Source organism: Ctenopharyngodon idella, chromosome 5 (assembly GCF_019924925.1).
Source record: "Ctenopharyngodon idella isolate HZGC_01 chromosome 5, HZGC01, whole genome shotgun sequence".
NCBI classification, from domain to species: domain Eukaryota; kingdom Metazoa; phylum Chordata; class Actinopteri; order Cypriniformes; family Xenocyprididae; genus Ctenopharyngodon; species Ctenopharyngodon idella.
This window is the reverse complement of record NC_067224.1, coordinates 19,576,669-19,588,739: the sequence shown is the minus strand read 5'-3', so window position 1 is coordinate 19,588,739 and position 12,071 is coordinate 19,576,669. Positions and strand designations below refer to the sequence as shown.

General features: G+C 35.0%; 1 long non-coding RNA gene across 3 annotated transcripts; it reads right to left on the bottom strand.

Annotated features, from left to right (window-relative positions):
* Positions 1-279: 279 nt before the first annotated feature.
* LOC127512801 (uncharacterized) lies at positions 280-11,484 on the bottom strand. Of its 3 annotated transcripts, none has more exons than XR_007930262.1 (4): positions 11,317-11,484; positions 6,188-6,314; positions 5,998-6,084; positions 280-315 (listed from the first exon to the last, which is right to left on the bottom strand). It is a non-coding gene; the product is annotated as an uncharacterized LOC127512801 (long non-coding RNA). The 3 variants fall into 3 exon arrangements; XR_007930263.1 differs by lacking the exon at positions 5,998-6,084 and adding an exon at positions 461-547; XR_007930261.1 differs by lacking the exon at positions 280-315 and adding an exon at positions 5,817-5,852.
* Positions 11,485-12,071: the final 587 nt, after the last annotated feature.

Below are 12,071 nucleotides of genomic sequence, written 5' to 3'. Positions count from 1 at the left end.
GCTTTATTTAACACTTCTTTGTGGACAATGAAAATAAAATCATACATCAAATTATAAAAAGACTGTACATATGACACATTGTTCAGTGGTCTTATGGAGAAGAAAAAACACACCCAACGCTCAGATTAATAATAATAATAATAATAATAATAATAATTTAATCAGCTTATGCATTAGGAAATGTTTTAATTATTAGATTTATTAATTTGAAGTCTATGAAGTCATTTGAAGGATGTTGGTGCTGATGACGTTGATGTCAGGATGTTCTTCTGTGGCGCAGTGACAGTTGTACTGTGGTGCACAGACTGCTGGCTCCTGTAAAATCAGAAAAAGTTAATTGAATATAATTGTATTAATTCATTTAATTAATTGCCATGTGTCTCAGTTTGCCAGAGGATTTTGTGTCTTTGTATTGAATATGTGAAGGATAAGTAAATAAACTTAAAGCAGATATTCTCACCTCTTCTCAAGAGCCTTTATGATATTTTGAGTGAATTTTGACTCTGGATTCATGCATTTCCGTCCTGCACCATTCTTCAGAGTGACACTGTGAAACAACAAAAGCAGTGAGTTAAAACTTACTCCAGATAGTTTGTAGAGCTGATGAATATTTAAATAAATTAAAGTATACAAATGTAGGCCAAGCTTACATAATCTCATGTTTGCGACAAGATGGACTTGGAGGGAGGATTTCAACCTTCTCAATGTTCTTCACTAAAACCATGTTTGCACCTTTGTCTGCACAGAAGCACCTGCCCTTCGAAGACCTGCCCTGCGCTGGAAAAGATATTTGATTATAGCCTATTAGCTGCAGAACATAACCATAACCAAAGATACAAGATATGCTGAATGATCTTGATCTATAACTAAATCAAACTCACCTTTCACTCCTACAGCGATCAGGCAGGCAAGAAGAACAAAAGCTGCAATAGTCTTCATCGTCTTCTTGTTCTTGATGAACTGTGCTTGTCTGTGTCAGTGAGATTATGACCGAAGGCCTTCAGAGCTCATTTAAATACTCTAGGATCAGGGGTTTCCCCTCAGTTTCACTACTCCAGCTTCTCCTTTTTCTCTTTTTATTGTGATTTCTCGGAAGCACATTAAGGTAGCAATACATATAAACAGAAATTGCACAATTAACCTATTTATCAACGCAATCTTTTGCAAAATACAGTAACTTTTAATGAAGCAAAACACTATAATGAGCAAACTAATGACATTTTGTTTAAAAGAGTAAAGTTAAAACACACAGTGGTAGGCACCCAAGAAGCACCCAACAATTTCTACGGATTAAATCTTGGTGATCTTGTAGTTTAGCTACACTTTGAAGTTGGGATTTGTTCCATGCAGACTGATTAGCAGTTAAAATGTTAATGAGGTCCTGCTCTTCATTGAAATCAGATTTCTTGATGATCAAGTAATAACTCTTAATCACCCACTCCCTATAACCACTAACACCATAACCAGCAGCAATAGTTTTTCCAAAGAGGTCTTCCAGAGTCCTAACCAGACTCAACTAGCGGCAGAGTATTAGCTGCTGATTGCCTCAAAAGCTTACAATGACTCCAGTAGTTACTAGAGAGTTATCATGTTTCTCACTTTAAAATACTGATCCAAATAATTAGTAATTCCTTCTGAAGGATTTGGTAATACTTCAGTCATTACTACTGGGTTACCATGATCTTTACTTTAGAATTAATTATATATCGTTCATGTTAATTATGAACCTCTAGTAGTTCTTAGTAGTTAACTGGGAGGTATGAAAAAACAGTAGTTAATGATTAGCTAATAGTGAACTACCACCTTCAACTGAGCGCTATTACTTACTAATTCATTAATCAGAGTTTCTTGTTAATAGTTACTAGAGTGTTAATAATGCATTACTCATTTGTTCCTGTGTAGTTATTCATTAATGAAGGATCAGTATTCTAAAGTGTTACCAAAATAACTTCCCTTCTTCTTGCAGCATCATCTCTTCTCTATCAAACAATAAACAGTGCTAATATGCACTCATGATGTGATGTAATACTACCGAAAGATCATGATCCTAATGTTTATCTCCATACTGAAATCTCAGATGGCCAGACAGTTATTCATCTTTTATAAATAAAATAGTGATGCCTGGGATACCATGAGCCTGGAGACTACAGCTGTACACCATGAGTTTTTAAAGCTTTTTTAAATCTGTGATATGTTAAGATAATATTCTTAATGGAAACAATTAGAGGCTTGGACTCGGAAACAGTATTCTTTACATCGTGACTTCCCTTACAAAAAAGTTTATTCAAGTGTGCTATTTTTACAATACAGAAGGGTCGGAGACTGAAGATAACAGTTAATGATGTTTATTAGACACACAGCAGAGAATACAGAAGTGCAGGTGAGTACGTAGTTGATCTTAGAGTGAATGATGAGTGATAGATGAGTGATACTGTCCTTTGTGTTTGTAGTGGTGAAGATCCTGGGTGATGGTGGAGAAATGTGACACTGGAGACGGTAGACACTCACACACGGACTGGGAACACAGGAGGAGACTTGGAGACGCTGGAGACCGGTAAGTAGATCGACTGGAGTCCTTGAGGTAAGCATGAAGGTAAGTCTAGATACGAATGAGACCGGACAGTGACTGAAGGTGTATGAGTGTCTTTTATGTGGTGACTGATTGGCGTGCTGATTGAGTGCAGGTGCGTGTGATCAGTACTCTGGTGAGGGAGTGCGCTGTGATTGGACGGTGTTGGAGCCTGGCGTGTCTGTGACAGCTATTAGTATACTTACTATAAACTAAAAATAAGAAAGTATACTTTCAGTCTACTTTTTATGTACTTCTCAGAAATATAGGCTACATAAAATTACACTTACGTATACTTGACTTATACTGACAGAAATGTCTAGGTATATTTGGCCTATACTTGTATCTTTTGATTGAGTTATACTTAAAAGTATAATTCTTTTTCATATCCACTCTTTTGATTGAGTAGCCTATTAAATACTTTTTTCACATAGTTTTACTTATAAACTTACATTGTTTGAAAATATTGATTTATAAAGAAAGCAGATATGTTCCTAATTCTGAGTATGTGAATTTTTGTGTAGTCCACTGGTAGTGTATATAGAAATTTATCAATACTTCAAATCTACTTTACTCTTTCCCCGCCATTGAGAGAAATTTTCGGCAATCCATGTTGTCACTGTTATACGGTAAGGGGTCCTATTACACATCTTCTGAAAGAGTACAGAATCTCCGGATCAAAACACAGGTGAAGAAGAAGCAGAAACAGCATATAAATCAAAACTGCATAACGTTACAGAATGAAATGTCGAACCCATGAAGAGGTAACGACTATGAAGCTTTGAGGGTGTTGATGGACTCAATCTACTCCATCTTTTTGATCATCACTCTGAATCTGATCCGGATATAGTCTTTGACAAAAACACAATTTTCTCAGCTTTTTGTTCAAAATGTTGCTTTTTCTTAATGAAACTTACCCACATTCAAGTGTTGATTAAAAAAAAAAAGAATGCATGTGTTACAAATCATGTTTCTGTGCTTCCCCTGTGACCTAGTTTTCCCCATTCTGTTTCATTAGTTCATTTGATTCACCTGTGTCTAATTATCTCTTTAAGTTCCCTTTGTTTGCTACATGTATTTAAGCCCTGTGTTCATCCTCATTCCTGGTCCGTTCTTGTCCTTGTATGGTTGTGTTATTCCTACGTGTTATCATTAAAGCCTGTATTCACCTACTCTTCTTTGTTTCGCCTGGTGTTTGAGACCTACTGTGACAGAATGAAGCTAGATTTTTTTTTTTCTTTTCTGATTTTGATATTGTATGTTCAGATATTCATACAACAAAATATTCTGGGGACCATGAAAGTTTTGTGAAAATGATCAAAAATGCTGCCGCTGGCTGACAACTTTTTAAAAAAATGCCGGTGGGGAAAGAGTTGAAGTACAGTTAAAGGTATATTTCAAGTGTACAAATTAATACCTAAATAGCAACATAGTATTCATACCTAGAGTGCAAAAATAATATATATAGTAAACTGAAAGTATGATGTTAAGTTCACTAAAAGAAAACTTACAAGTATACTTTCAGTATAAAACTACTAGTTACTGAGAGTATATTAATACTTTCATAAACTGTAAGTTCCTATAAGTTCACTTATAGTATACGTAGTTGCAGTACAAATGAAAAATGTAGCTGTGTACTCAAAGTGTACTACTGTTACACTTAAAGTATACTTAAAAGTATATATATATATATATATATATATTAAAATGTGGGACAATTTAGTCTCAAGTCGCATTTTCAAATATACTACTACATTGATATTAGTATACTTACTAGTATACTTAAAAATATACTTGAACTTTACTTAAGTATACTTAATAAAAAGAACTTGAAATATACTTCTTTTTTATTTATAGAACTACATTGTGCTGTTGTTCTGAACATCAGCTTGTGGCCTCGTGCTGATAACTGAATCGCAGTGTGGTGATGAATGCCACAAACCACACAGACCCAGTGCTTCTTTAATAGAGGTTGTGGTCACGGTCTCATTACCCCTTTACTTTACATTGGATGTTTTATTTGAAAAGTCTCTGTACTGATAAAAACAGTGATTTATTGAAATTTGGAAATGCTAACATACACAAATTACATCAATGTGGGAAAAAAAAGAAAAAAAAAAACTGGTGTAAAACTGGTATAACTATAGTTTTTTCAGGCATATTAATACAGTAGGCTATATTTGTATTTTATAGGCAATGTTGTTATGGGGCCTCAATGCCCGGTGTAATGATACAATGAAATTAACAATGAACACTTGCTTTGTTGTTTATTTGTACAATACTCACGGTTCACTCTTTTTCATAACATTCTGCATGATGAAACGTGAACCGTAAGATAAAACTGTATGTATACAGATAAAGCTGAATATGCTTATATATCCAACTTTATATTAAGAGAAATAAAAAATAAAATAAAAAAAAAACAGCCAGTTGAGATTTGCTATATAGTATTTATGTAGCTTTATGTACGTGTACTGTATGTTTGTGTATGTGTGTGTGTGTGTGTGCCACAGTGTGTGTAAAAATGACCAAAGAGCAGAGAAGTTCAGGCAAGAATTTATTTGATATCAGGCACAAAACAAAAATATCAGGGACAAAACAAAAAATGTCTGTGTGCTTCGAGTAGAATTATCTAAATTTATTTATTCATGTCAAACTATAATTTAATATGACTGAATAAATCTACATTAGTTTGCACTGATAAAAGTCTTTCTACCAGCCAGATCAGACATAAAGCAGCTTATAACTGAGACAGAAACATTTTTGTCCAGTCAATTTAGTCTAAACTATTCACTTAAAATGTATTTGTGAAACACTGTTTAGAGTTGTAATAATCTTGAAGCTTTATTGAGTTTTGTGATGTTTTAGTGATGCCAGTGGAACTATTGCTTATCATAAATGGAGTATGATGTGCGTTTTTACTCAGAATCTCAGAATGAAAGAACTACTCTGAAAGAGGTCAGAAGATGTAATTCATAGATAAAAAGCTTTATTTAACACTTCTTTGTGGACAATGAAAATAAAATCATACATCAAATTATAAAAAGACTGTACATATGACACATTGTTCAGTGGTCTTATGGAGAAGAAAAAACACACCCAACGCTCAGATTAATAATAATAATTTAATCAGCTTATGCATTAGGAAATGTTTTAATTATTAGATTTATTTATTTGAAGTCTATGAAGTCATTTGAAGGATGTTGGTGCTGATGACGTTGATGTCAGGATGTTCTTCTGTGGCGCAGTGACAGTTGTACTGTGGTGCACAGACTGCTGGCTCCTGTAAAATCAGAAAAAGTTAATTGAATATAACTTTATTAGTTAATTTAATTAATTGCCATGTGTCTCAGTTTGCCAGAGGAGTTCGTGTCTTTGTATTGAATATGTGAAGGATAAGTAAATAAACTTAAAGCAGATATTCTCACCTCTTCTCAAGAGCCTTTATGATATTTTGAGTGAATTTTGACTCTGGATTCATGCATTTCCGTCCTGCACCATTCTTCAGAGTGACACTGTGAAACAACAAAAGCAGTGAGTTGAAACTTACTCAGGATAGTTTGTAGAGCTGATGAATATTTAAATAAATTAAAGTATACAAATGTAGGCTATGCTTACATAATCTCATGTTTGCGACAAGATGGACTTGGAGGGAGGATTTCAACCTTCTCAATGTTCTTCACTAAAACCATGTTTGCACCTTTGTCTGCACAGAAGCACCTGCCCTTCGAAGACCTGCCCTGCGCTGGAAAAGATATTTGATTATAGTCTATTAGCTGCAGAACATAACCATAACCAAAGATACAAGATATGATGAATGATCTTGATCTATAACTAAATCAAACTCACCTTTCACTCCTACAGCGATCAGGCAGGCAAGAAGAACAAAAGCTGCAATAGTCTTCATCGTCTTCTTGTTCTTGATGAACTGTGCTTGTCTGTGTCAGTGAGATTATGACCGAAGGCCTTCAGAGCTCATTTAAATACTCTAGGATCAGGGGTTTCCCCTCAGTTTCACAGTTTTTGTTCTTGTTTTTTTGTTTGTTTGTTTGTTTGTTTGTTTTTTGGTTTCACTACTCCAGCTTCCTCTCCTTTTTCTCTTTTTATTGTGATTTCTCGGAAGCACCTCCTAAACTATCTTGAAGAGAAGCTTTGATTTAAGGCACTGTGAGTTGACCTTTCCAGGAATGAGGAAGTACATATTGCTTAATAAAATACTGATGTTAATTATGTTTTGGTTTTTATTGGCTGTTTCTCTAAGCACATCACAATCTCTTGTATATTTTGTGCACAAATTAATACATATAAACAGAAATTGCACAATTAACCTATTTATCAACGCAATCTTTTGCAAAATACAGTAACTTTTAATGAAGCAAAACACTATAATGAGCAAACTAATGACATTTTGCTTAAAAGAATAAAGGTAAAACACACAGTGGTAGGCACCCAAGAAGCACCCAACAATTTCTACAGATTAAATCTTGGTGATCTTGTAGTTTAGCTACACTTTGAAGTTGGGATTTGTTCCATGCAGACTGATTAGCAGTTAAAATGTTAATGAGGTCCTGCTCTTCACTGAAATCAGATTTCTTGATGATCAAGTAATAACTCTTAATCACCCACTCCCTATAACCACTAACACCACAACCAGCAGCAATAGTTTTTCCAAAGAGGTCTTCCAGAGTCCTAACCAGACTCAACCAGCGGCAGAGTATTAGCTGCTGGTCGTCATTAAAGGACATTTTCAATGTAACCCCAAGATTATAGTTTTCAAGATTAGAGTCACTAACAACCTTAGAAAATATGAAAATGCTTCTAAGCTTTCAAAGTGAAATATACAAATATTTACCCACGGACTCAGTACTGATGACAATAATGATCAAAGAGTGTGGTTGAGGTCCACTGGTTTTGCTAATGTGCTTGTGGATGGTGTTTATGTTTTGCAAAGGCATTAAGAAACCACAAAGTAGGATGTTGGACAAAACGTGTTTTCTGTGGAAGATGGTCAAATAATTTCACAACCTCTTTCAGAAAAGTCCTCACTCTAAACAATATTTGTCACACATGACGGTGGAAATTTGAAGATGCTGACATAAATACTGACAATAAATGTGTAAGAGTTGTTTGTCTGGTGCAAGAGTGCCGAAGTTACAGCTGGCAAGCAAGATGTGAGCCTATTGAGGTGGGATGCAGAGGGTTTGCAGCCCAGTCTCTCCGCAGGGCCTATAACATGCTGGGCATCAAAGGGGCCAGTAGACGAAGGGGCATTAAGTCGGCCACAGAGGCAGTGGAAGTTGCTTCAAGGTGGCTATGGATCAGGCTATGGAGAGCTGTGGGAGGCGTAGTGTGACCTGGACACAAACCGGGGCTTGATCAACCCCAGCTGGGTCGCCTGGGCGAGGGTGTCTGATTGTTGAAAGACCCGAAACACCCGATGACCCCAGGAAACATCAGTGATGATGTGTCCAGGTGCATCACATGGTAATGTATGATAAAAATGTTATTATTTATTTATTCTATAAGCAATCCTGGGTCGTGTTCTTCAAATGAGGCTTACTTGGTGAGCCAAATGTTTCAGGATAACTTGGCATAAACCAAACCTTTACGATATAAGTTTAGTAAAAAAAAAAAATGTCTGGGCTATGCCATATACAGTTTAAATACACAGCAAAATAAGTTTTGTTTGCAGATTTTTAAATATTTGAATAATAAAAATTTTCTAATGATGAAATTCAGTGATTGTATGTAGAAATATTAAATAGTTTGAGTCAAACAAAATCAGGAATAAGACAAAACTTTTCATTTCACTGGAACATCAAGTGTTTTCACTACCTTTTTCTTTATATAGTATCTTAAACAGACATTGTGATGAAGTCATGCTGACGAATGTCAAAATCATGCTGATGAAAACGAAGGACAAACTGAAAGTCTTGTTGTGAAATCTGGAAATGCCACATCAACCGCTACTTATCTATGGGAAAATAGAGTGATTATGCATGCACAATATAATATACAGAGTTACTTTTTATTATAGAGACATTTGTTTCATTTTACAAGTTACTGTTTGCACCATACATTTAATGAACTGTATGCAGTTTCTATTCATTAAACCATGATTTTAAGTAGCCAGTTTTGATCCATATTTTGTATTGATATGGAGTTATTTCTCCTCAAACTCAATAGATTAACACTTGTTTTCATCTTTTACAGTTGGAATTGTGGAGATATTGACTCTTCAGAAAACAATCAATATTTGACAGAAGACTCTCACACACGTTTTGGCTTAAAATTAACAGATGAAATCGACAATTTCTGTTTTTAATAATGATTTATCTGTGCACATCATTATTTTTTATTTTATATTATTTTCATAATCTTTAATCAAAATAACTTCCCTTCTTCTTGCAGCATCATCTCTTCTCTGATGACGTGTTTACTGGCATGAGGGTGAGATCAATCTGTCACTCACATGAGATCACAGCAATAGCAAACTACAACCATCCAACCAATTCCCCATGGACAAAATCAAGTCCTGACCTACCTTTTTTTCCTTGTTCAAGAAGCTGTTTCACTCAGATATATGTCACAATCCGCTTGTTAAGTCTGAAGTCACGTCACCACAAACCACACAGATCCAGCACTTCTTTAATAGAGGTTGGTCACGGTCTCATTACCCATTTACTTTACTTTGCATGTTTTATTTGAAAAGTCTCTGTACTGATAAAAACTGTGATTTATTGAAATTTGGAAATGCTAACATACACAAATGAAAAGGTGTAAAACTGGTATAACTACATAGTTTTTTCAGGCATATTAATACAGTAGGCTATATTTGTATTTTATAGGCAATGTTGTTATGGGGCCTCAATGCCCGCTGTAATGATACAATGAAATTAACAATGAACACTTGCTTTGTTGTTTATTTGTACAATACTCACGGTTCACTCTTTTTCATAACATTCTGCATGATGAAACGTGAACCGTAAGATAAAAGCTATCAAATGACTAATCATGATCAGTTCGCAGGATAGAGCAGAGAATGAATGACATCCTCCTCTCCTCCCTTTTCAAGAGAGACTCATTGGTTAAATTTTTTTTCTCTAATTAGTGATGAGTATTTGCCACAAGCAACTAACAACAGTCAGAGTAAGTTCCCATGTTTACAAGAGGAGATTTTACAGCTTCTTTTGATCACTGTTGGAAGTAGTTTTATGTGTAGATTTGGTTTTAATTCTATGAGTGAGATGGAGAGCTGTGGAAGGGGTAGTGTGTGTGTGTGTGTCACAGTGTGTGTGTGTGTAAAAACGACCCAAGAGCATAGAAGTTCAGGCAAGAATTTATTTGATATCAGGGACAAAACAAAAATTTGGTGGGGCTGCCGACTCCCAGACCGTGTCCAGGACGATTAAATGGAGAATATGAGAGTGGTCAAAGTAGGCAAGAGGTCAGACAGTCAGACTGACTGAACATGTCTGTGTGCTTCGAGTAGAATTATCTAAATTTATTTATTCATGTCAAACTATAATTTAATATGACTGAATAAATCTACATTAGTTTGCACTGATAAAAGTCTTTCTACCAGCCAGATCAGACATAAAGCAGCTTATAACTGAGACAGAAACATTTAGTCCAGTCAATTTAGTCTAAACTATTCACTTAAAATGTATTTGTGAAACACTGTTTAGAGTTGTAATAATCTTGAAGCTTTATTGAGTTTTGTGATGTTTTAGTGATGCCAGTGGAACTATTGCTTATCATAAATGGAGTATGATGTGCGTTTTTACTCAGAATCTCAGAATGAAAGAACTACTCTGAAAGAGGTCAGAAGATGTAATTCATAGATAAAAAGCTTTATTTAACACTTCTTTGTGGACAATGGAAATAAAATCATACATCAAATTATAAAAAGACTGTACATATGACACATTGTTCAGTGGTCTTATGGAGAAGAAAAAACACACCCAACGCTCAGATTAATAATAATAATAATAATAATAATAATAATAATAATAATAATAATTTAATCAGCTTATGCATTAGGAAATGTTTTAATTATTAGATTTATTTATTTTAAGTCTATGAAGTCATTTGAAGGATGTTGGTGCTGATGACGTTGATGTCAGGATGTTCTTCTGTGGCGCAGTGACAGTTGTACTGTGGTGCACAGACTGCTGGCTCCTGTAAAATCAGAAAAAGTTAATTGAATATAATTGTATTAATTCATTTAATTAATTGCCATGTGTCTCAGTTTGCCAGAGGATTTTGTGTCTTTGTATTGAATATGTGAAGGATAAGTAAATAAACTTAAAGCAGATATTCTCACCTCTTCTCAAGAGCCTTTATGATATTTTGAGTGAATTTTGACTCTGGATTCATGCATTTCCGTCCTGCACCATTCTTCAGAGTGACACTGTGAAACAACAAAAGCAGTGAGTTAAAACTTACTCAAGATAGTTTGTAGAGTTGATGAATATTTAAATAAATTAAAGTATACAAATGTAGGCTATGCTTACATAATCTCATGTTTGCGACAAGATGGACTTGGAGGGATGATTTCAACCTTCTCAATGTTCTTCACTAAAACCATGTTTGCACCTTTGTCTGCACAGAAGCACCTGCCCTTCGAAGACTTGTCCTGCCCTGGAAAAGATATTTGATTATAGCCTATTAGCTGCAGAACATAACCATAACCAAAGATACAAGATATGCTGAATGATCTTGATCTATAACTAAATCAAACTCACCTTTCACTCCTACAGCGATCAGGCAGGCAAGAAGAACAAAAGCTGCAATAGTCTTCATCGTCTTCTTGTTCTTGATGAACTGTGCTTGTCTGTGTCAGTGAGATTATGACCGAAGGCCTTCAGAGCTCATTTAAATACTCTAGGATCAGGGGTTTCCCCTCAGTTTCACTACTCCAGCTTCTCTTTTTTCTCTTTTTATTGTGATTTCTCGGAAGCACCTCCTAAACCATCTTGAAGAGAAGCTTTGATTGAAGGCACCGTGAGTTGACATTTCCAGGAATGAGGAAGCAAATATTGCTTAATTAGGCTGAAATATTGATGTTATGTTTTGGTGCACTGTAAACCCAAATAAGTTGGCAAAACTCAAAAAATTTGAAGCAATCAGTTGCCTCAAAATTTTTAAGTTAAGAAATTCAAAGTTTAAGTATGCAGAACAGGCAGATTTTTATTTTGTACTCATACATTTTAATTGTTCTTAACTTAAAATATTTGAGTACACTAATTCATGCATTTAACTTTTCAGGTAGCCTCAATGTGAACATTTTTATTAGTGTAAACTTAGCTAGCTATAACAAGCTAATCCAGACAATGCTAATTTGCTAATTTGCTAACATGTTAACAATAGCATGGTATACAATATGCTGAATGAGTGCAGGAATATAAAGCATTTAACATACTTGCTCTCAAACCAAGTTGCATGCACCACTTGTCACCATGATGGTAGCCTCACGGCAGAAGGTCTGGACTCCATCGCA